The 24,878-nt window shown below is 47.3% G+C and overlaps 1 protein-coding gene across 15 annotated transcripts in view; it reads left to right on the top strand.

Annotated features, from left to right (window-relative positions):
• APBB2 (amyloid beta precursor protein binding family B member 2) overlaps positions 1-24,878 on the top strand; it is a 345,785-nt gene that overhangs the window by 157,662 nt on the left and 163,245 nt on the right. For 4 of the 15 annotated variants that reach the window (XM_075544394.1, XM_075544395.1, XM_075544397.1 and 1 more), the window contains one exon: positions 6,902-6,970. The exons of 8 other annotated variants lie outside the window; for them this stretch is intronic. The gene's annotated coding sequence lies outside the window, so the exon portion shown is untranslated. Of the gene's footprint in view, positions 1-6,901; positions 6,971-20,917; positions 21,169-24,878 lie in introns of all 15 variants that reach the window. 3 more of the 15 variants (XM_075544398.1, XM_075544399.1, XM_075544400.1) reach the window with 1 other exon arrangement.

Genomic DNA, 24,878 nt, shown 5'->3' on the forward strand with positions numbered 1-24,878 from the left:
TCTTTAATTATCTTGTTTAGGAAAAAGAAGAAGACGAGGAACTGGAGAAGACCGTCTGCGTAAGAGGCAGTTCCCCTCGCAGGCTTTCTCTAATGCATGCATGTAGGCCCATGAAACTGATGAAGGAAGGCTTCATCTCATTCTGTTGGGGATCATCCTGCTTAGTGCTTTTGAGTCGCTGCTGTCAGTACTTCTTGAGATATATTTGGATGTCTGGCAGTGTAGGTTTTATGGAGAAAGGAAAGACATTATCTGTTCTCTGAATTGCAAGCACAGCCAGCCATCTCCCATATCCTGCCAAGTTATCACAACAGGGTTCTTTTTGCTTTTTAAATCCTTTGCTTTCACCATGAAAAAAAAAAGCCTTATTAAAACATGTTTTCGGAGCTACAGAGTAAAATCTGTCAAATATAGCATGGAAAGCAGATGGGTGGTTACTGGCTTCCTTTCCGTACACCCTGAACTAGTTTTCCTTAGTAAAACTCAGACATGCCACCTTCCTCTCCCCCGATAGACTCCATAATTAGTCGAAGACATATGTGATGGGGAAATGAGGGAAGGACTTCTCCCTTGCATTTATTTTAATAAACATATATAGTACATAGACCTAGCCTTCTGTGCACATCTTATTTTTTCTAATTAAAAATAGCATTTTGCTCTGAATATAAAAGTGGTTCACTCTCTTGAACAAACCAAAGCAAAGCATTAACCTATAAAGGATAAAGGTAGTTTGAAAGCCCTTCACCCCCATCCAGTGAGTGCCACTGTTATTTCAGTGAGATCCAATTCTATTGCTATTCCTTATTCAATTCCAGTCTATTATTTAGTAACCATTTACTGACTGCCATGTGCTGGGCAATAGGGATGTATTGATTAATCGTATGGACATAGTCCTTACCCTCAAGTAGCTTACTAAAGAGCAAAGAAAGTAAGACAAAAACATTAAATAGCGTATATATGATTTCACACACACATCCATGTGTAAGTGTATGTGAATGTCATGTGTGTAATGAAAGTGCAGAAAACTCATGTACAAGTTTGAATCCAAACAGACTTACTATTAAAAATAAATAAGAAACACAGGAAACCGTTACAATGAAAACAACAAAAAGACACACACACAAAAGTAAAAATGGTGTTGTTTTATTTTTTTTAAAAATGATTATTTGAAATCTTACATAAGACACAAAAGAGCAAAAAGTCAGAACTAGAAAAACACAGACATAAGGCAGAACACAAGAAAGAACTAGAAATCTTAATACATCGGTTTAGAAATAAGTCATAAATTAGAACTGGCTTAAATAACATTAACACTACAAATATTTCCCTAGGAAATTAAAGTATGAAAGGGTGTGAAGTGATGTCAAGTGCACAAATCAAAAGGAAATGAAGAAAGAAGGAGCATTGGGGCAAAGGCCAATACTGAAGAGAGGCAGAGAAGGCCCGGCGGCGTGCTGGTGGTCGGCTTAAGAAAGCCAAAGCAAGGGAGCGGCACACGCACAGAGGTGGCTCAAGGTGTCGGTGGGAAAGGGAACTGAGCGAGCCTGGGATTTCCCCACAAACTTTATGAAGCGCCTTGTGCTGTATTTCAAGACAACATTGCTGTTGGGAGGAGGGGGCGGTTTAAAACGGCATTTTGAAAGAACAAATTGTTTATTTTTAAATAACTTTATTTTGAAATCAACCTGAAACAATCAACACCAAGATATCGTCTAGTAAAATTACTAGATTTAAAAAACTAACAGAAATATTCTTTGGCGAATGATTGGGGCAGGGAATGTATGGATGTGCTTTATACAATTGATGTATGTATATGTACGGATGGTGATAAGAGTTGTATGAGTCCCTAATAAAATGTAAAAAAAGAAAAGAGGAGAAAAAAATGATTAGGGCAAAGACTGTACAGATGTGCTTTATACAATTGATGTATGTATATGTATGAACTGTGATAAGAATTGTATGAGCCCCTAATAAATTGTTAAAATTTTAAAAAAAGAAATATTCTTTGGCTATTGAGGCAAAAAGAACTGAAAAAATAAAGTAAAAATAAAATTAGGTTGTTCCTAAACTTTTGTTTATTTTGTTAAAGCATTTTATTGGAGGCGCTCACGGCTCTTCTAACAGTTCCTAAGCTCTTTGTGTAAAAAAAAATTTCAAGTAGATTAACATATTTAAGATACTCAAAAGAAAAGAAATGTATCTCTGTATTCTATGTCTAACAAAACTGACCTTCAACTACAAGGGCGCAAATAGTTATCTACATGCAAGAAGTAGGAGAACATACTGTTCTCATGAACTCTCCTGAAGGAATTTACTTAACATGAACTTAACACAACAAGTATAACTGGAGATACGTGCATATAAAGTGAGCCTGGGAAATCTCAAGACACCAGGTAGCAGGACTCCATCAAAGATTCTCACGGCCAACTTGGCAAGGCCCCCACAGGCCAGAAAAAGGGAATTTATGCTTCAAAATAAGAATTTCAAATATTTTAAACCCATGGGGTCGTGATAAAGTGGGAGGAAAAAAGAAAACTAGTTAATCACCCTCTGAGCAAAATGGAAAACAAATTTATTGTCTTGTGATTGGTGAGGAAAGAAGCAAGCATTTATTCTGCTTTCTTATATGAGCTGTATATACCACCGTGGAACCAAATGGTAAATGAAGAGAGCCCACCCAAACCCACTGCCATTAAGTTGATTCCGACTCATGGGGAACCTGTCAGAGTAGAACTTTACCCATAGGGTTTCCATGCCTGTAAGGTATGGATGTTGGCTGTCATTCCCATGGCTGGTTGGTTTGAACTCCTGACTTGCTGGCTCTTAGATGAAGAAAAAGATCTCAGATTGATGGACCCACTGTCTGGGTTGGTGTCTCCATCCCGTTGTCATTTTTCAGGGAATTCTGTGGACCTGGACCATGAGTATACAGAGAGTAACATCCAAACTATAAACTCTATCGCTAAAATGGCCCGATGGCTATAAGACCTATCAAGTTCAAAAAGTGAACACAACTCAGCTCTACCCAGGTTGTACATCTCAGTGAGAAAATGCAAGGAAGTGGCTGGTCCAAATTCAGGACAGTTCACTGGCCCTGAGAGGGACGGTAAGCAGAGGGCCTGTTGTCGTAGCTAGAGGTAGGTCTGTGTTGATCTGCGAGGTAAGTTATGGATGGGCTTTAAAGGTAATCATGAAAACTTGTTTGCTTTGTGTATTTTACTTTGCAGCGCACAGATGAAAATTTCCTGCGAGAGAGCAGGACTGTACATACTTTCTCCTAACTCTTTACGACCATGATTTTTAAACATACAGAACAGTAAAGCCCCGGGAATGCCTGTGCACGCATCGCACACTGTGTCATAGCGAGTCTTTGCTTGTCTCATTCAGTCATGTGTAGTCTTTATGTAACATTAAATAGAGAAATAAGGGCATTCCCAGTGGTGTGTCTGATGGCCCCCACACAAATCGATTTAAGCCTCACTTTTTCTGCAGCCTCTTCTTGGTAGCTCTGAGTATAATGATTGTTCCCTTTATTGATTACCATGGTGATGTTGCAAGAATTCAGTGGCTTACACGAGAGTCATTGGTATCTGTGGATGGCTGAGTAATTCTTGTCGTCTCTGCTGGCCTCGTTCTTATAGCGGACACTTACATCTGTGGGTGGAGTGGAGACTTCGGTATCCGTGGTTAGGGCACTGCCATGTCTTTGATGGTCTCTTAGTCTAGGCTGGTCTGCGATGGCCTTGATCATGGAGACTCAACACTGCTTCTCAACTCTAGCATTCTTCCAGTTGAACAGCCAAGCTTTGTTCTCATGGCAATGTTGAGTTGATTTTGAGTCATGGCCAGCCCCCGCGTTGCCGTTTCCTTGACTGCAATTTTTTTGGAAGTAGCTCGCCAGTCCTTTCTTCCATGGCATCCCTGGATGGGTTTGAACCACTTTGTGGAAGGGGAACTGTTTGTACCCACCTTCCTGCCAGCGGCTGGGGTCTTCTGTTCCCAGAAGGCTAAGAGATGGACATACGCTTCGTGAGGCGTCTGGGTCATACCATATGTCAACATCCCATCAACCAAAGCAAGTCACTTAGCTGAGCCCAGTGCAGAGTCAGAGGGAAAGGACAGCGTTCTAGAGCAGAGACACAGCGAGGCCAGTGATGGGGCCATTAGTACAGCCACTGGGCAGCGTAGTTTAAATGGATTCTTCTTGGAAGTATTCGATATGGCTCTTATTTCTAAACTGCAGATGTAATGCCTTTGAAATATGAAAAATGGCTATCAGATACATTTGTAAAAGGGATGAAAGAGCTTTGCTGTACTTAAAAGAAAATTCCTGTTCAGAATTCTAAAGGTAGCTCTTTATGCAGAGAATTTGCAAGTACAGTTTGGGCTTGAGAATATTTCTTTTCTGGTCTGCAGTGTTTTCCCTCCGGATGTGGCTCAGGAAGCAGGCCTCTCCCTGTCGGTGCATATCTTTCCTTGTTTGATTATGTTCTTGGAATTGGCTTTGAAAACTGACTTTGAGAACGTTGACTGGAGTTAGACAAACAACTTCAGTCCCACATTAAAATCAAGTGTTTTTGATTAAGATAATTGGAATTAGAGTGCGCCTCAGTGGTGGTTCTTATTTCCTCCTCAGAATCTACTGAAATCCTGTAAGTGGGAAGTCTAGACTATCCCAGAAGAAGGATCCTCAAGAGTAGGTCTACACCACCAGGTATTATGTGGATGATGCCGTGGTTACATGTTGGGCTGTGATCCACAAGGTCGACAATTCAAAACCACCAGCCACTCTGCAGGAGAAAGTGGAGGCTTTCTACCTGCATAAACGTTGACAGTCTCGGAAACCCTCAGGGGCAGCTTTACCCCATCCCATAGGCTCACTTCGAGGCAGCAGCGACTCGACGGCCATGAGTTTGGTGTTACATTACCTGGTGGCACAGTGGTAATGCGCTTGGCTGCTAACCAAAGGGTTCATGCTAGGTGATCCTAGGTCATTCTCCCTGAAAGCGCCTTACACCATGTGTTTACACCTAGTTTCCTAGAGAAACAAAGCTAGGTACACTCATAATGCTATTTCTCACATTTATATGTCTGTGGAAGAAATAACTTGATATCAAGGATTTATATGTCTGTGGAAGAAATAACTTGATATCAAGGACCAAATCTATGTCAAGGAAATGGCCCTGCCCAGTTCACCTCAAGTCCATGGATCACATGCTAGCTAGGGCCCCGTCCAGACTCACTCAGCTGCCAACCGATGAAGCAGGAAGATGAAATGGAAGTTGGAGAGATCCCAAGCTGGTGGGTGCAGAGGCTAGTGGATCCAAGGTCAGCAGGAGAATGGCAGGGCATGGAGCTCCCCGGCTCAGCAGGCTGCTTGGGCCGCTGGCCTCAGAGCCAGGTGCAGAATCCAGGCAAGCCGGAGGGCAAAGAGCCACAAGAGCACGGGAAGTTCTCCACAGCACCCCAAGGTGCTGGCTTAGCCGGATCCTGATTGAGAATTTGGACTCGACCCGTACAGCTGCAGAGGTGCATCGAGTTGATAAAACCAGTACACACACACCCCGTCTTTTGGAATTAATTACCAGTACCATCCAGACCCCATCTCCAGCTCTCAAATGGGCCTCCTGCCTTAGTCCTTGCCTCTTGGCCCCATCCAACATCATTGCAGCAGCCTCCCCAGACTCTCCACTGCTGCCAGATGATGGTGTGAATGAGCTGTGCTGGAAATTCTTCCAGAAGAGGAGCCTGGTGGCAGAGGGGCGTGAACTTTTGGCTACTCCCCTCTAGCTAACAGAGCATCCTTGGGAACCCACCAGTTCTGTAGAAGGAAGATGCATGGCAGTCTGCTTCTGCACAAAAATCAGCCTTGCAAACTCGGTGGAGCAGTTTTGCTTGATCCTGTAGGATCACTTTGAGTTGGAATTAACTTGATGGCAGGGGATTAAGCCTTAGTGTTTACGATTCCAGAAGTTTAAACAAAAAAATCCCATTTATTCCTATAGAATTCAGTAGTATATGAGGGGCTACAAAAAGTAGAAAGGAAATGAAATGAAAAGAAATCAAGTAAAAGATATAAGCTGTATTTCTCAGCATTGGCTCCATCAAGTTCAGAACACGGAAGATTGTCTGATTGAGTACTTCTGGGAAACAAAACCTTCCTGAAGTGGGTGGTGGAGTTGCAGCGCGTCTGCGCAATGTACACTAGCTTAGGGATTTCTGAAGGCTGCGCCAGCGAGGTGGGCAGTGTTTATTCCTACCCTCAAGGTTTGAAAATCCCCACCTCCACGGTCCTGCCTTAGACGGTTTTATCAGCTCAGTTTGCAGTCTGTCATGGCTAATTCATCCGGCATGTTCTTTAGTTCTGAGTAAGGTGGTTGTTGTGGTGTTACCCCTCCCCCCGCCGTGTTTATCAGACATTTGTGTTTCTTTTGGGACTCGCTCCTGCCCTGTTTTTCTGTTTGTTTCATATTTTACCCATGTATTCATCATTTCCTGTCTGTTCATAATATTCTTCTTTCTAGAGGCGCTTTCTCCAGAAAGAGAGCCAGTCCTTTTTCTTTACTATGCTTGTAGTAATTTTTTAATCAATGGAAGGTTTTAATTCTTGTAAAATAAAAAAAATGCCCAAATTGTATGTGATGACTTCTGATAGTTACATGAGCCTGGCATCAGAGACGTTCTCAAGAACTGTTCCACGAGAGAGGCGCTGATGTGCGAATCACAGTTCAAGTTTTCATTGTGGTGGGGAAACTATAAAGAAGTAAAATTTTGCACACTGTTTACCGCAATGTGGTCAGCATTCTGAAAGGACTTAAACGACTGTGCTGTGCTGTTGTTGTGTTTCCTTTAATGCTTTATTATCCGGGGTTTTAATTTCTCAAATGACCCCTCTTTGCAGATTTCACATCATAACCTGTTTGCTGCACCCCTGCTGACGCCCAGTGGCCCGTGTCAGAAGTACTTCCAGGTCAGACTCACTTGTACATGTTTCAATACAGAGAAACAGTTGAACATTAGAATGTCGGGGGGGCGGGTGGGGGAAGATAGTGCTTTTATTGTTAAACTTGTGATTTGCTCACGAAACCTGGCTCTATTTTTATTGACTTTATCAATGCAATAGAAACACAAACTTTCCTTTAAGACTAGGTAGAAGACAGCCTCTCCATAGCTTCCTCCAGCTGAGAGGAGACGATGCTAGCGGGACCATCATGGAACGACGTAGAGATTCCTCTCAAATGACATGTGTAATTTTCCAAAGTTAATGCACCTATTCAACGATGAATTTATGAAGAAAAAGTTACTGTCTTTCCCCAATATCATAATATGAACAAAATAGACACCTCTAACAAGCAGTTCTAACTTCCCAGTTTTCCAGTGTGAACTCAATTAGGCTTTGCTGTTCTTTTTGGCCGTGCTCTAAAATAATTCCTTTTCTTGTCACTCATATAAACCAACCCCCAAACCAGCTCATTGCCATGGAGCCTACGCTCACGCACAGTGACCCCAGAAGACAGGGTAGAAGAGCCCCTGAGTTTCTGAGACTGTAACTCCAGTCAAATGACAGGCTTGTAAAGCCGTAGGGGCCGATCGAGCCTGTGCTGTAAGGTCACTGATCTGGAATCGACTCGATGGCAGAGAGAGCCAGAGCGGCAGGAGAATGACTGAGCAGTCTGCTTCCAAAATACAATTCCACAGGAACAGTTCCACTCCCTTATACGGGTTCACTCGAAGTTGAACCGACACTGGGCTTTGTCTTTTAAATTCTAGACAAATGCCCTGGTGTCCACCAAGCCTTTTATAAGGACTCAATACAAACGCCTGTCCTTTGTTCGTATTTCAACAGTTCCTATGCTTTCATGAGTGGTACTAAGTGATAAAAATGTGGCAAAATTTTAATTTCCTGTTGGAGCGAACTACAATATTCTTTTACATCAAGATGCAGTTACATCAAATAGAGCCAGGCTATTATTACATGAAAAGAGTTAAATAAAACTGTGCCTTTTCATCGGACAGTGTAAGACATGAAAAAATAATAATAATTTATAAATTATCAAGGATTCATGAAGGAGGGAGGGGGGAGGGAGGGGAAAATGAGCTGATACCAAGGGCTGAAGTAGAAAGCAAATGTTTTGAGAATGATGATGGCAACAAAAGTACAAATGTGCTTGACACATGGATGGATGGGTGGATTGTGATGAGTTGTACGAGCCCCCAATAAAATTATTTTTAAAAAAAGAAGAACCACAATTAGGGGAGGGACAACCTCGGGCCAATATCCTGCTTTCTATTACTCCCTTCTTGGTATGTTACCTACTTTTCTACTATCTAACTCTTCTTCCCCCGAGCCCTGGCCACCAGCGGTCCATTGCTGGAGATGTCTGCCAGAGAGTGACACAAGGTCCTTCCAGCTCAAGCCACATCCATCCGGGAGAGCATTCTGTTCCTCGCTGTCTTCCAAATGACCCCCCCCCCCAAGAATCCTCAGAAAAGAACACATTATCTGAGCCACTGCCCTCCCCAAACCCACTGGAGAAGAGGCATTTCTAGGGAATTTTCTGGGGCACATGACTTGATGGCCAGCCCTCTGTGTAGGGAAGGAGGTGGGTTAGAAGGCAGGGAGGTGTGGGAGGAAGTCCAAATCCGTGAAGTCTAAGGGAATTAAAGACTTAACCCCCTAACTGCAAACTCACTGCCATTGAGTCAGTGCTGACTCTGCAACATCGGTTCTCAACCTGTGGGTCGTGACCCCTCTGGGGGTCGAATGACCCTTTCACGGGGGTCGCCCGATTTCATAACAGTAACAAAATGACAGGAAGTAGCAACAAAAATAATTTTGTGGTTGGTGGAGGGGGGTGGTCACCACAACATGAGGCACTGTATTAAAGGGTCACAGCATGAGGAAGGTTGAGAACCACTGATCTAGAACAAGGTTCGTCTGCCTCTGTGGGGTTCCAAGACTGCAGCTCTTTATGGGAGTCGAAAGCCTCATCTTTCTCCTTCAGAGTGGCTGGCGGTTTCGAATCTCTGACCTTGTGGTTAGCAATACAACTTGTAACCCATTACACCACCTGGGCTCCTTCCCACGAGACTGATACCTTCAGTTCTGGGAGCCCGGGATAGTTTGCTCACCAGAACCCATGTGGCTTCTTGTTTGCACAGAATAACATCCCTGTGTTTGGTTTTTTTTGTTGTTGTTGTTAAATAAAACATGATAACGTCACATTTTCATGGTTGATGCTAATAATTTTTAGGAATCCCTTAACATTGATCATCTTACCTTACAATGTCGAAAATGTTTGAAGAACAGATATGTAAGAGGATGTGATTTCCTCCAGCTGGAAATGAGTCAAACATAATTACTGGAAAAATCCCCAGGCTTGGATTTTGTTATGGAAATGGCGTCCATTGTTCAACAGGATTTCCAATTGATTCAGTCCTTGATAGATCTCCAGTAAGACCTGTGGGAGCCAGCATCTTTGGAAGGCAGAAGCCTGTCCGAGAAGTTAAGCTCAGACATTTGCCACTAATATGAGTGAGAAGAATGGTGAGACCAAGAAACTTTGGAGACCTGGACAAAGTAAGACAGTCTCATTGGGATCTGAGTCTCACAGCTGTCACTGTGTCAGCGATAATGGAGCTGTCAGCCAGCATGGCTTTTTAAGAACACTAACTAGAACTATCACACAGGAGCCCTGGGCGCGTCGTAGAGACACGCTGGGCTGCTAACTGCAAGGCCCGCAGTTCAGAACCACCAGCCGCTCCTTGGGAGAAAGAAAGGGCTTTCTATTACTGTAAAGAGTTACGGTCTCGGAAACTCACAGGGGCAGTTCTACCCTGTCCAGTAGGGTCACTAAGAGTCAGCATTGACTCAATGGCACTGAGTTCACAGTGAGTACTATCATACTTTGGAATGACTGGTGACACACTGTACGAAGGAGGTAAGAGCCTTGTGCGGGGCCATGTCATGTTCTAGCCATTTTCTTCTTTTTAAAATTGTTTTATTAGGGCTCATACAACTCTTATCACAATTCATAAATACATCAGTTATGCAAAGCACATTTGTACATTTATTGACCTCATCATTCTCAAAACATTTGCTCTCCACTTAAGCCCCTGGCATCAGGTCCTCATTTTTCCCTCTCTCCCTGCTCCCCTCTCCCCCATGAACCCTTGATAATTTATGAATTATTATTTTGCCATATCTTGCACTTTCCGACGTCTCCTTTCACGCACTCCTCTGCGGTCCATCCCTGAGGGAAGAGGTCATACGTAGATCCTTGTAATCAGCTCCCCACTTCCAACCCACTCTCCCTCCACCCTCCCAGTATCACCACTCACACCACTAGTCCTGAAGGAATCATCTGCCCTGGATTCCCTGTGTTTCCAGCTCCCATCTGCACCAGTGTCCATCCTCTGATCTAGCCAGACTTGCAAGGTAGAATTGGGATCATGATAGGTGGGGGTGGGGGTGGGGATGGGGAGGAAGCATTTAGGAACTAGAGGAAAGTTGTATGTTTCATCATTGCTACATCGCACCCTCACTGGCTTGTCTCCTCCCGGAGACCCTTCTGTAAGGGGATCTCCAGTGGCCTAAAAATGGGCTTTGGGTCTCCACTCCGCACTCCACCCCTCATTCACAATGATATGATTTTTTGTTCTGATGATGCCTGATACCTGATCCCTTCGACGCCTCGTGATCACACAGGCTGGTGTGCTTCTCCATGTGGGCTTTGTTGCTTCTGAGCTAGCCATTTTTTTTTTTAATTGAAAAATTCAAGTGGCGACGACTAAGGGAGAGGCTGGACTCTTCACTGCGATGGGAATTCCTTTTTACACGTCAAGGTTCAGCTCAGGAGTCCCGTCCATAAAATAGTCAAATAGTCATCTTCTTTCAAGGAGGAGTCTTCCATATTTTGCAGCTGATTGAGGCCCAGTTGATCCCTCAAAGAAACGTGTGTCATTATAACTCACCAACCTCTTTATCCAAAAAAAATACACTTTCCAAGCTTGATCATTGACCATCGGTGTCACACTTAGCCCTCAGAGTCTAAAGCTGCCCCCTCCCCAATAAAGTCATCTTCTAAAGAATGGAAGCAGCTTAAGAACTGAGCAGGGAACCTGCCCGTCTCGATCCTCTAGCGCTGCTGCCCCAGCAATACCGCATGTGGACGGACGGCTTTAGCAACAGAGCTTTATTTTCATACTTCTTAGCGACCAAAAGTGCAACTCAGAAGGTTGGCTCTCGGGGAAGACTTTCTCCGTTGGCCCTGGAGGAAGGGTCTTGTCTCTGTAGCTGATGCTTCCAGGTTCCTTGGTGGTCTCGTTGGCTTGGCATCTGTCTTGCTCCATCTCTGCTCACTCGCTTGTTAAATCTCTATGATATCTCGACAGTCATTAACTCAAGACCCATCCCACCCTAATCCTGTCTCAGCACAATGGAGACAACCCATTCCCTGGCATTACAACCACAGAGCTTAGGATCTGCATCACGCCTCTGTAGCTCGAGTCATGTTGTAGATTGTTAACAGCCCACTCCATCATAACCGTACTACGCTTTCTCAAGGCGTCAACTTCAAAAGACATATTGTTTGTTTGGATCGACGGATCCTGCTTTGTGTTTTCTAAATAAGCAGTCATCACACCTGTGATGCTGGAATGCCAAGTTTTCTTGCATATGAGTGTGTTTCTCTTCCTTGTTGCCTGGGGTGAACCCTTAAAGGGTGTCTACCCTTTAAGACCTTTCGCGGCAAGCCTTTCCTGAACCTCACCGCTGGGACCGTGGTCTCATAGCTCCTCTGCCAACTTCATCTATGAGCGTCAATTGTCCTTCCCACCACCCTGTCTGGCTTTGAGTTCCTTAAGGTAAATATTTGCCAAGTTTTTCTTAAATCTCCCCTGGTCTTCTTGGAACCATTGTTGAATGGAGACCTCACGCAATGAAGTTGGGAATGGGGCTGGGGAAACTTGACCTAGCTAAGATCTAACGGGATAGGGGCTGGGGAGTAGGGGGGATCTAGCTTCTTTGTCTTAGAGACGGGGAACATGACCTTGTGGATCACCAGTGTGGACATGGCCCCCTCCCCTCGAGGACTTTAGAAATTTCCCCAATTTGAAGCGTGTGATCTCCTTGGCCCAGTGACCAAAGCTGCCTACTCAGAACCTTTTACCTCTTTTGTTCCGACTTCCTTATCATTTTTGTCACATTGAGAATTGCTTTCATGAGTAATTTCAGGAAGCCCGCTGCATTTTGTCTCTCCTCCCCAGAAGGGAAAGGAAAATATGAGTTTATTTTATTTCCTTCATACTTTAAGGCTTAGTTCAAAAGGCAGCATGCCTCAGGGCAGATAAAGCGTAGTGGAAATCAAATTGTGTACGCGGAAATACGAACGCAAAGAAAATTCCAGGTCTTATTCAAGAAGAAGGTAGACATTGGGCTTCCTCGGGCCCATTTGTCCGTTCCTAATATTGTAAGCATATCACAGGAGCAGAGGGAGGTGAGCCGTTGTGGAAGGGGGAGAGCTGCCTGTCATTCTCGAGAGAGGCTAGCCTCACAAGACAGAGTAAGGGGAAAGAGCGAGGCTTAGCTGTAGACTCCAGCACCGGCTCCTGCTAGATCGTAATCTGAGTTATGGGGAGAATGTGCCTGGTTTGTCTCAGCGCTGGGGCCCCTGTGCCTGAGAGTTTGAGCAGAGCTCTCTGTTGGTCTCCACGCTGACTTGCCGCCTTTGGTTTATCCACACACTGCTCCCCCCCCCCGCCACGGCCCCCTATCCCATCAAGCTGATTCTGACTCATTGCTCCCCTATGGAGGTAAGGTGACCAGACGTCCCGCTTTTTAACAATTTTTCCCACGTCCCACGGCGTTTTAAAAATGTCCTGATTTTTGGAAAGAATGCATGACAACAAGCTAGGGTATACGGTTTTGGGCTGTCATGTGGCTGTTTCGCCAGGATATGAGTTTTATCAATGGTGTCCCGCTTTACCACTGTTAAAATCTGGTCACCTTAAAAAATGTAGGGTTTCCCAGACTATAAATCTCTATGGTAACAGATTACTTCATCTTTCTCCCAAAGAGTAGGCTGGTGGGTTTGAACTGCCAACCTTGTTGTTAAAGCCTAATACCTAACTCACAGCACCGCCTGGGCTCCTCACATTTTGTCTAGGTTTCACTTAGCAAACAAACAAAATAAAACAACCAAAAACAAAACAGATTCTTACATTTTTATAAAGGTGGGAACAGGGAACTTTTTTAGTTTCAATAAAGAGCAACCCAGTAGTTCTAAGAGACTTAAGTGAAAGCAAACCAACAGACTCTCGGTGTGCCTCTCCAGAAAGTCCTGGGATAGTATTTCAGGCATCCCTTGTTTCGGAGATGCAAGGATCTCGTTAGGGTTTGATCGCTTTCTCCCCGTCCCTTGGCTCTGCTTTCTGGTTTAGTCAGTTCATACTTTGACAAGTTCTCGATTTCTTGGCACCTGGTGAAGCACTAGGCTCATTCCTTCTAATTGAAGTAAAAGAAAAGAAAGCCTCTCTCCAGTCTTCCAGCCTCAATCTTAGGATGGACTCTTCGTGGGCCATGTAACCATGTGCCTTTCCTTACACCGATCACTAGAGTTACAAGGATTTGCTGCTCTCATTGACTGGACCTGAGTCACGTTGCCCAAAAACTTAAGAGATGGGGCCATCTGCCCAAACCACATAGACTGAACTCCCAGAATGCAAGCCATGTGGTAGGTGGGTGTCCAAAAAATAGCTACTGAATAGGCGAATGGAGGAAGGTTGATTTCCCAAAGACAATTGAGGGACTGTTACCATTAAAGGAGTCCTGGTGACAGCTCGACTGACAACTGAAAGGTTGATGGTTCAAACCCACCAGCCACTCTGTGGAAGCAAGACGGGGAAATCGCCTCCTTCAAGATTGCAGGGAAGAATGGATACAAACCCAAAACCAAGCCCACTGCCATTGGGTCGACAGCAACTCCCAGTGACCCTACAGGGCAGGGTAGAATTGCGCCTGTCAGTTTCCGACACTAACTCTTTATGGGAGTAGAAAGCCTCCTCCTTCTCCCAAGGAGTGGCCGGTGGTGTCAAACTGCTGACCTTGTGGTTAGCAGCCCAATGCATAACCATTGTGCCACCAGGCCTCTGCCAACGGCTATGGAGTTTCCTTTTGAGGCGGTGACAGATGTTCCAGAATGAGATAGTAGCAGTAGATGTACCACTCTGTGAATGTGTAGGAAGGCCTTGGTTTACAATAACAATAGTGTGCTGCTCCAACACCTGTAGTCAGCCCATGATAGCCAATCCCTCTCTCTCTTTTTCATTTCCATTACTGCCTATAGTCACGATCGTTATCAATTCAATCTTTTTCTTTGTCTTTGAAGATTGGAAACATTACATATAGTCTTACTTGTTTTAATGCCCAAATTCATATATTTAAATATGTCTCTGGAAGATACAAGCATGCACACATAGAAACTCACTTGGACAATGAACTCTTCTTCTGAGAATTACGGTAGAGGTGTGCAAGCAACCTGCAGTGAAAGCGCCCGTCACCCATTCAGTTATGGTCCACTTTTGCCAGAAAAGGAAAACGACCTTCTCACTGATGTAACTGTGTAGCCGATCATGATAGTTTCCTTCAAACCTTTGAATGAGAAGCTTAAAAAGTCTTACCTAGGCATTTTGTGTGAGCATGTGCTGACCTGCAGAGGTACCTGTCATGTTTTATTGTATTCAATATTTATTTTACAAACATCCTCCCCTTTGTGGTCGGCTGCTGGGCTGGTTTCTGCAGATCACCATGGAGTGGGGAAATTGAGCAGATGAAGCCGAAACGGCATGGGCGCGGCTGAAATAAAGATTTGCTTGGAAGCTGTAGGTCTATATGTGGAGTCCCGGAGTCTACTTGGAAGGGAAGAGAAGGGATTCATGAAGAGATAACATCTGCCCATGATCATAGAGGCGGACTAAAAACTTGCCTGAGAATGAGAAGGCGGCTGAGAATGCGTGCCAAGGCCAGGAAGATGACAGGCATGATCAAGTCCACTGCCCTATCCCAGAATCTCTCAGGGATTCCTGCGACGGTCAGTCTCTGCAGGGGCAGACACTTGTATCTTCTTCCTGTTGAGCAGCTGGTAGGCGTGAACCCCTGGCCTTGCGGGTTAGCAGTCCAGTGCCTGGCCTCCATGACCACCAGGGCCGCTCAGTACTTCAAGTTCATGGGAAGCCGCTAACTCAGGTACAAATGGCACCTTGTTTTCCCAAATATCTTCCTTCCTTCCTCCGGTGATGGTCAGCGCTGGGCACACCGTGCTCTTGACCTACACTCTCATGTCAGCTCTGATGTCTCCTGACCCTTCAGTAGAGCACACCTGCCCTATAGGCTTGCTAAGGCCGTCATCTTGATGGGGACAAATCGCGACACCTTTTCTTCCGTGGAATTCCTGGGGAGGTTCAAACAGCCAGCCTTTCCTCAGAGCACTTAACTGTCGCAGCCCCCCAAGAACTTTCTACTGTCTGTGAAGCCCCCAAGAACTTTTTACTGTCTGTGACTGGCCCGATCCAAATGGAATTTGGATTTGTCTTTTTTAGAGCATCTTTGGAAGAAACAAAACTCTTGACATCTCTACTTTTCAAAAAATCATTTTATTGGGGGGTCTTACAACATCCCCTACAGCAGTTTATCCAGCATCTTTGTACGTAGGTTGCCATCGTCAATTCCAAAACATTTTCTTTCTATAGCAGTTCTCCAACCGGCTCTGCCATGAAGCCAGGGTTGAGTTCATTCTAGTGTGAAACTGGAGGTGGTTCTTGTGTGAAACTGGGGTTGAGTTCTAGTGTGAACTTGAGAGGGCTGAGAGCCAGCCCATGGCTCTGTTTACATCTGTTCTCTCATCTTCCAGAGACATCTGCTTCTTGGCCTCTGTTGTTCCCCTGTTCTTCGCTGTCCTTCGGGCTTTGTTCCCTGCCCTGTTCAGACTAGCTCCCAGGAAGCAACAGCCCTCGATGCCTGCCAGCATACTTGGCGCCCTCATCGGGGTTTTCCTTGCAGTGATTTCTAACCTCGGCCCCGCTCCTCACGTTCCCAACTGGACCCCTCTGCTCTGTTCTCTCAGGGAACGACGAAACAGAGCCTGTGGCACCACAGTGCCATGTCTGTCTCTGCCCGTCCTTCTCTCCCCTTCCCTTCTCACAAGGACACCCCATGTCTTGGGCCGACTGCTTCGCATCTGCTGTGGTGCCCACGTCCCCTCTCTTCACAAGGAGCCTGCCTTTCTTGGTCTGCCTGTCACGTTCTGCCCTTTCCCTCAGACTGGCTTCTGCTTTTACGGCCTGTAATCAGCCAAGCATATGCACGACTCTCATCTTGTAAGAGAGGAAGATCCCTTCCCATTATCCTGGCTCATCCTCCAATTCATCTTTTACCGTGTTCACAGTCAGGCTGCTGACAGGTCACTCTCCGCCCACGCGCTGCCTTCAGTCGCCAGGGTGTCGACCATTGAGGTCACTGGACTCTTCTCAGCTAGTCTCCACCTCTAGAGCATGGTGGCTTCTGGGAACCTCATCTTCAGTCTTTGGCCAAGAACTGAGGAACCAGAGTCGAAGCTCTGTCAGGGGAGGAGAAAGTGGGAATCCTCTTGCCTAGACCCTCGGGCCCACAGTGCCTTCTCCCTTCTGTCTTGACTCGATGGTTGCTATTGTTACCCAACTGTTCTCCACAACCCAGTTCTTGCTCCCCATTGCGAGATGGCTGCGTCCCTTCTAAGTGGGCGTGGAAACGGGACCAGCTCCCTCTTTGGTTAGTGGAGGGACTCTGTTCTGAGGGCACGAGAGACCCCACATTCAGATACATTTCATAGAGGCCTCTCTGTTATGCCTTCAGCAGGGGACAAGACCAACCGTGTGGATAAGGGAAGCCGTCGTCATGACGGTGTCATGGTGGGTAAAGGGTTCATGGCCACATGGTTCTTACATAGGGCGTCTGCACAAAGGAAGCTGTTACAGTCATGATGGGCAACAGACCTCTTCATCAGTCTCGGCTGGGACTCCAGAGGCAGAATGGGGAATGTAGTTGGGGTCGCTACACCGCGGCAGATGAGCACTGTGCACGGGATTGGTTCTGAGAGCACCACACCATCTTGGTCAGGGCATGACTCAGCGATGGCACCCTCGTGCCTCAATTTCCATCAAAGGTACACTCCTGAGGGCGAGACAGCCCCTCCCTGGGCTGGCCAGGGAGGTCCACTCTGTCTGAGGGCCAAGCTTTGCACCTTGCTGGTCAGGGCTCGGAAAGAACTCCATGGAGGCTGGCTCTAGGAGCACCTCACCATGGATTGAGGGCTCTGTGTGAGGCTGGCTTTTTTCCAGAGAAACAAAGCCAGTGATAAAAAGGTCTTTCTTAAGCTGTGTGTTGCCTAGACACACACATATATGAATTATTCTTTCCTATACACATATACATCAGAAAGAACTTCATATCAGCAAAGATATTTCTATCAAGGAAGCTACCCAGTCCAGTCCATGGGTCAGATGCCGGCTGGAAGCCCCTCCAGACGCACGCAGCTGCCGGTCAGTGAAACGGGAAGGGAAAGTGGGGAGCTGGTGCGTGGATGCAAGGTCGTCAGGAACATGCACAGTGCCGCCAGCTAGCTCCCAGGGTAGCCTGCCGCGTGGGCCACTGGAAAATACAGAATCCCATAAAGCAGGAAGGAGAAGGGAGGCAAGAGAGAGCGCTGCTCTCCAGTCTCTATGCAAAGGCCACACCCTCAAGAGCCCGCTCTAGGCTGTGACCTGATTGAGAGGTTGGGCTCCACCCATACCTTTGTATCGCTGAAGCCAAGTTGGCACAAACTACCTGTAGCTGGCTCCCACTGTAAACTCTAGGCGTCCGCTTACCTCCAACAAAGCCGCCGAGTCTGTTCTGGCTCATAGCTGTGCTTTAGGGCCGGGCAGAACTGCCCCTGTGGGTTCCCGAGACTGCAGCCCTTCATGGGAACAGCAGGCCTCGGCTTTCTCCCAAGGAGCAGCTGGAGGTCTCAAACGGCTGACCTTGCAGTTAGCCACCCAACGTGTAACCCACTAACCTAGTGTTCAGAATGTAAACTCTAATTCCGGCGAGGGGCGGAGAGGAGAGCCTGTTTCTGCCTCGTTCCACTGTTTCTCTGGTGGCTACCCACCTTTTGATGGTCTAATCCACATGGATTCTCGAATACCTTTTCTTCCTTTTTGGAGAGTATAGTGAGGAAAAGATGCCCCTGTGAGTATACACACATATGCTACACACACACACACACACACACACACTCATGTACGCACCCTCTGTCTCTCCCTCGCATACACATACTCAGCCTCTGAGTTGCCCTGCAGGCCTCGCCTTGTCATCCAGTCTCAGCCCCTGGAGCATGCCTTGTGGACTCCACCTGGATCACCCACCTCTCTCTCCAGGTCATTTGCTCCAGCGTCCCCTTTGTCACCAACCTACCCTCTCCTCTTCAGAGCCTGGGTACACAGATCCTCTTACCTCCTCCCGACTGAGGTGAGAAGCCCGCTTCCTCTTTTATCTTCCCCCTTCCTCCCTGACAGGCTTGCGCTGCCGCCTCATTAACATTTCTGTCCATGGGTTCTCTGTTTTTTGTCTGTCTGGTCATCTTCCACTAGGCCGGAAGCACTTTTCAGTGGTCAGGGGCTGGGCTGGCCTGGCTTTGCTTCTTCATACCCCAGGCAGAGGCTGCCAAGAAGGAACCTATCAACCTATCGCCTGGTGTGTCGTGTTCATTGAAGAAAGAGGGTCCAGGGAAGGGGGAGAGTGGTCAGTAATAGGTGCCGACAGATGGACTTGAGCGGACCAGTGATTGTGAACATGGCACAGAATGGGGCTGCATTACCTGCAACCAGTCGCTCAGAAGGTCGCCCTGAGTTGCAGCCATGGCCGCAGCAACAGCTGACCTAGACACTGGGTACTGAGCCAGGCCTCGCTCAACGCGCTGGGTGGTCATTTATCTCTGTCCCCAGGTCAGTGTGACACAGATCCTATGATTACCCCCATTTTACAAAGACATGGGGATTTCAAGGTACTCGTCTGTCACATTAAGGGGCTTGGCCTTAAGCCTTTTAATCCCAACGACAACAGCTAAATAATAGAAGGTTTAAGGAGACATTACAAGATTTTCTTCCCTTTCAAAAATCGGCCCAAGCCGCCGCCTCCATAAGCCTGAAGAATGTATTTTTGTCCTTCATAGATCCAACTCCTTTGTCCGTTTCACTAGTCTGTTTGCTCCTGGGTGTCTTTCGGGATCAAGGCTACTTCTGTCACTTCAACTACATTACCCGGTGCTTAACTTTCAAGGCGCTGGCAGGCAGCCCCATCCATGCTCCGTGACTTGGGGTAGAAGAGGTTGAGGGAGCTCCCAGCTATGGCTCTGGATTATGGGAATTTCTGATTTTTGTGCGCACACCTACCAGGCACTGTTATTGTTCCTGTGTGTCAGAGAAGGAGGCTGAAGGCCAGGCCCTGAGAGATCCCTCTGGGAGTCAGCAAGGACAGGGCTGAGCCCCGGACTCTCTGATCTGAAGTCTTGCTTTGACCCCTCCCTGGCTCCTCCTCCCACTTCTGAGTCCTCTGCCCTGGAGGCTTGATCTTTCCAGCACTTTCCTAACTTCCAGCTACTTGGTGGAACCCTGGCCGTGGCGTGGGACAAACATTGACTGGCTGCTAACCCCAGGGTTGGTGGCTCAAACCCACCAGCTGCTCCATGGGGGAAAGATGAGGCTGTTTGCTCCTGTCCATATCTAAGGTCTCGGAGACCCAAAGAGGCCGTTCTGTTCCGGTCACTGTCCGTGGTCATGATGACAGTGAGGTTTCTTTCTCTATTTCTTAAGTTAGAACTACTTCCTGGAAACCTGGCCATGCTGTAGGATATGCATGGGATTGTCAACCACAGGGCCAGCAGTTCAAACCCACTCACCCCTCTGAGGGAGAAAGATGAGGCTGTCTGTTCTCCGGCCTGGAAACTCTTAAAGAAGCAGTTTTACTCTGTCGTACAGGATGACTTTGAATCTAAATCCACTCTTTTAAATGTGTTTTATTTATTTAAATCAACTCTTAAGGCAGTGGATTTTGCTCTGGGATTTGGGCTACCTGCTTCATGACCCTTTTGGGCCCAAATGGTTTCCCAGCTGATCATGGGTGAAACTCACCACCGCAGAGTCCATTCTGACTCAGTGACCTCCTGGACAAGGAAGAACTGCCCCTATGGCTTTTGGAGACTCTCCACTCTGTAGAGAAGCAAAAAAAAGCCTCGTCTTTTTCTTGTGGAGCTGCCCTGGGGGGTTGGACGTGCTGGTCATGTGGGCGGTAACCCAGCACGTGACCGACTATGCAGCCCGGGATCTCCCGATGAGCCATGTTGTTGTTAGGTCTTGTTGAGGCAGTTCCAAAATAGAGGGACCCTTTGTGCCACAAAATGAGGCACCGTCCAGCCCTGTGCCATCTGCACAATGATTTTTATGTTTGAGCCTAGTGTTGCAGCCACTGTGTCCGTCTGTCTCCTTGGACGTCTGCCTCTTTTCCACTGTCCCTCTACTTTGCCAAGCATGACGTCCTTCCCCAGTGCCTGGTCCCTGTTGACAAAATGACCAACGTACACGAGACCGAGCCTCACTATCCTGGCTTCTTAGGAGCATTCTGGTCATACCTCTCCCCAGACAGATTTGTTTGTTCTATTGACAGTCCGTGGTATTTTCAAAATTCTTCACCAGCACCCTAATTCAGATGCATCAATTCTTCAGTCTTCCTTTGTTCAGTGTCCAACTTCCCCATGTATTTGAGGCAGTTGCGAATACCATGGCGTAGGCCAACTGCACCTTAACCTTAGTCCTCAAAGTGACATGTTTCCTTTTCAACACTTTACAGGGCTCTTGGGGAGCAGATTTACCCGAAGCAGTGTGTCATTTTATCTCTTGACTGCTGCTGCCATGAGCACTGATTGTGGATCCAACCAAGAAAACATCCTTGACAACGTTAATCTCCATTTATCATGATGTTACCTGTTGGTTGAGTGGTGAGGATTTTGGTCTTCTTTACATTGCGCTTTAATCCTCACTGAAGGCTACAATCCTTGATCTTTATCGGCAATTGCTTCAAGTCCTCTTCTCTTTTAGCAGGTAAGGCTGTGTCATCTGCATATCGTAGGTTGTTAGTCAGCCTTCCTCCGGTCCTGATGCAACATTCTTCTTCAAATGCTCCAGCTTCTCTGATGATTGGCTCAGCGTGTAGATTGAATAAGTATCGTGAGAGGATGCAGTCCTAACCCACACCTTCCCTGCTGCTAAGCCATCCAGCATTCGCTTCTTCTTTGAGCACCGCTGACTCTTGATCCAGGTGCAGGTTCAGTGTGAACACCATGAGCTGTTCTGTTTCCAGTTCTTCTCTAGGCTTCCCATGGTCTATTATGACTCCCACAGTTGAATGCCTTGGCACGGTCAATAAAACACAAGTAAACATCTTTGTGATATTCTCTGCTTTCAGCCAAGAGCCATCTCGCATCAACAGTGATATCCCATGCTCTTCTGAACGAAGCTGGGACCTCTGGCAGCTCCCTGTGAATCTCCAGCTGCAACCACTGTTCGGTGCTCCTGAGCAGCGTTTGACTTGCAGGGGTCCTGACTGAGGCGCACCTGGTGGCAGGGGTTACCTGTTGGGCTGCGAAAACACCAGCAGCTCCTCCGTAGAGAGACTGGGCTTTCCACTCCTGTAAACCGTGACAGTCTCAGGAACCCACAGGGGGTCGCTGTGAGTCGGCGTTGACTCGGTGGCAGTGAGTTCGGTGTGGAGGTTCTGACTATAACCCCAAGTCCGACCTCACTGCCATCAAGTCGGTTTCCAGGTACGGCGACCCCATAGGACAGAGTAGCAAGGCCCCTTTGGATTTCCAAGGCTCAATCTTTATGGGAGTAACCGGTCGCCTCTTTCTCTCACAGAGTAAGTAACTTGTGGCTTTCCTCTGTATTGAATGCACAGTCATTGGGTTCACACTCTGACTTTGCAGTTAGGAAACTCAATGCATAGCCCGCTCTACAAGGCAACTGTGTGGTTTATTGCGTTAGCCGGTCTGCCTGAGTTCTAGGACCAAACTTTGCATTCGCCTCTAGAGGATACCATGATTGAATACTTCGGACACACTCAAACTGTGTTCAGGCTCCAATGTCTACAAACCACATTTGCAGAACTGTTTGCGTTGGATCATATTACTGTGCCAGCCCTTCCCCCACCCCCTCACCCGTGCTTCCAAAGATCAGAAGATTCCAAGGGGCCCTGGGGCAGGTGAGAACATGGTTAAAGTGTTTATTTCTCCCCCACAATACCTTGCTTAGGAGACCGTATGGGGCATCACAAAACTACCTGGTAGACATTATAAGAAGCCAGCAGATTCCCAGCTCTCTTATAATAATATCACCGTAAATACACAAATTCCCCCACTTTTTCTCGATAATTCCGCTCTTGGTGATCCTGTAGGATAGGGGAGAAGTGCCCCAGAGGTTTCCAAGACCATAGTTCTTTACAGAAGCACACTGCCACGTCTCTCTCCTATGGAGGGCTGCTAGCCCTTCAGTGTGCCGCCGAACGCTTAATAACCGCGCAACCAAGGCCCCTTCGTGAGCCATTACCAAGAAAGGCCCCTCTGTCGAGTTGATTCCGCCTCATAGCCACCCTGCAGATTAGAGTAGAACTGTCCTGTAGGCGTTCCAAGACTAAATCCTTATGGAAGCAGCCGGCTACCTTTTTTCTCCTATAGACCCAGCGGCCAGTAGACTTGAACATCTGGCTTTGGGGCTAGCAGCAGAGTGCTTTCACCAGTCTGTCACTGGACTCCGCAGCCACCTAAACATCCAGATGTCCAAGATCGATACCTAAATAAAAGATTCTGGCAGCGACTTAAAAAATCCAGATGTCATTTCTTTGGGTGTATCTATGCTGTGGGTGTAGCTCAGAGAAACTTTTTGGGGGTTCCAGGTGGGCCTGTCTCTTATCAGATGCCGCTGCTGAGCGAGGTTGAGTTTTCAGTTACAACACAGCTTCCAGCAAGGTGGTTACCAGTCACCAATAGAGAAGCCAGACGAAGGGAAAGCAAATTCACCTGCCTGCTTGCTGTTTAAAAGGGAGAAGTACTCTAGAGCCTCCATTTCTGTAAAAGGAGACCCAAGAACGGAGGTGGGCAAGGTGGATAGAGTTCCTTCCCAGTAACAACTTGAAGCCCTGAAGTGCAAGTTCAAGACAGTGCTCTCTTGCCAGGCTACAGGCCCCTCCATGAAAAACAGACATTGCCTGGGGTGTTTAGGTATCACCTGACTTCCTGAAGGGTAATGGGTTCGGGAGGCCTAAGTGACCCTTGTCAGAAATCCTGGGTCTGGATATTTGATGATAAAGAGACAGCCATCAGCTAGCCTTAAGCTCCCCAGTGGGGGGAAATTCTTGGCCCGCCTCTTCTGTCTGAGCCTGGGCTTTGCCTGGGGGAGGAAGAGGGAGTTGTCAGAATACAATTCCAAGAATGCCAGGAGCTACATTTTGGCTCCTCTGCTGCCCTCAAGGAAATCAGGAGGGCTCCTTCGAAGGCAAGGGAATCCTATAAGGAGGAGGCCATTCCGCACAGGTGGGGGTCTGAAGCCCTGAGGTATCCCTGCTGCCACAGCCGAGTCTGTGTTCTAAGTCAGAGCCGTGTGTTCAGGCGCCTTTGGGGACTCATGTTTTTGCCCCCCAGGGCTCGGGGGCACCTTTCTTTGTGTGTGTGTGTGTGTGTGTGTGTGTGTGTGTGTTCAGTCAGAAATGAAATCATTTCCTCACCCTGTCTGTTTAGTACAAGCAACAAAGGCGAGCCCACCCCACCCCAAAAAAAATGCTCTCGAAAGCATCGATCAACTCTGGGCATTTGGAACACATCCCTAAACTCGGCTGAGAAAAATGACTGTGCCTAATGGAGCCTCCTCCCCCAATGACTTCTCAGGTTCATTAAGAAAGCCAAGGCGGCGGCCCACCTGCCCTCTCAGCCCACGCTGTGCACGGACGGACCTGGCTGGTGAGATCATGGCCCTTCAGGGGATCACGTCATTCTTGTCCCCATGGTGGCCCCGGGCCCAGTTCCTACGTCCTGATCCGTGCGGCATGGCTTCTCTTGCATCCAGAACAGCCCTCTTCAAGTTGTCCTTCTCCCCCTCTGGCCGCCTCCCCTTCCCCACCCCAGCGCTTCACTGAGAGTCTGCCTCAGGCTGGCCCTCTGTCCCACCTCCCGAGCTGTCCCGAACCATTTCTAGGCCTCTGTGAGATCCAGGTGGCACGAACCACTTCCTAAGTGGATACCGTCAGGGCCCTCATTGACTTCTGGGTTCCAGCATGTTTTTCCTGCGAGAGCCAAACGAACAGAGCCCTGGTGGTGCTGGCAGGGACCAGCGTCGTGGTCTGCAGGAGGGAGATGAGGCCTTCTGCTCCTGGGAAGATTTACAGCCTCCCATGGGCCCCTGGGGTTCAGAACGGACTTGGACTTGGCGGCAGTGATAAGAACAAGGGGACATTCTCGCAGCCTTCAGACTTGCTGGAACCTCTCCAAAGAGCAGTCACCACCAATCATTAAGCTGACTTGTTCCACCTTTGGACTCAAAGCCATAAAACACGTGTCATAGTCAATTTCCGTTGAGCCATATCTTGGATGGTTGATTAGGAAAACATTTCAAACAGAAGAAGCAGGGCTTGGTTTTGTTTTTAACCCTTCTCACAAAAACAACTGCTTAATGGCATAGTGGGTGCTCTCTGGTCCAACACAGAGAGATAGGTACCTTCTTGTTCTGTCCCACTTCTCGTAGTTTACAACCTCCATCAGCTC

This window comes from Tenrec ecaudatus, chromosome 3 (assembly GCF_050624435.1).
Source record: "Tenrec ecaudatus isolate mTenEca1 chromosome 3, mTenEca1.hap1, whole genome shotgun sequence".
NCBI classification, from domain to species: Eukaryota; Metazoa; Chordata; class Mammalia; order Afrosoricida; family Tenrecidae; genus Tenrec; species Tenrec ecaudatus.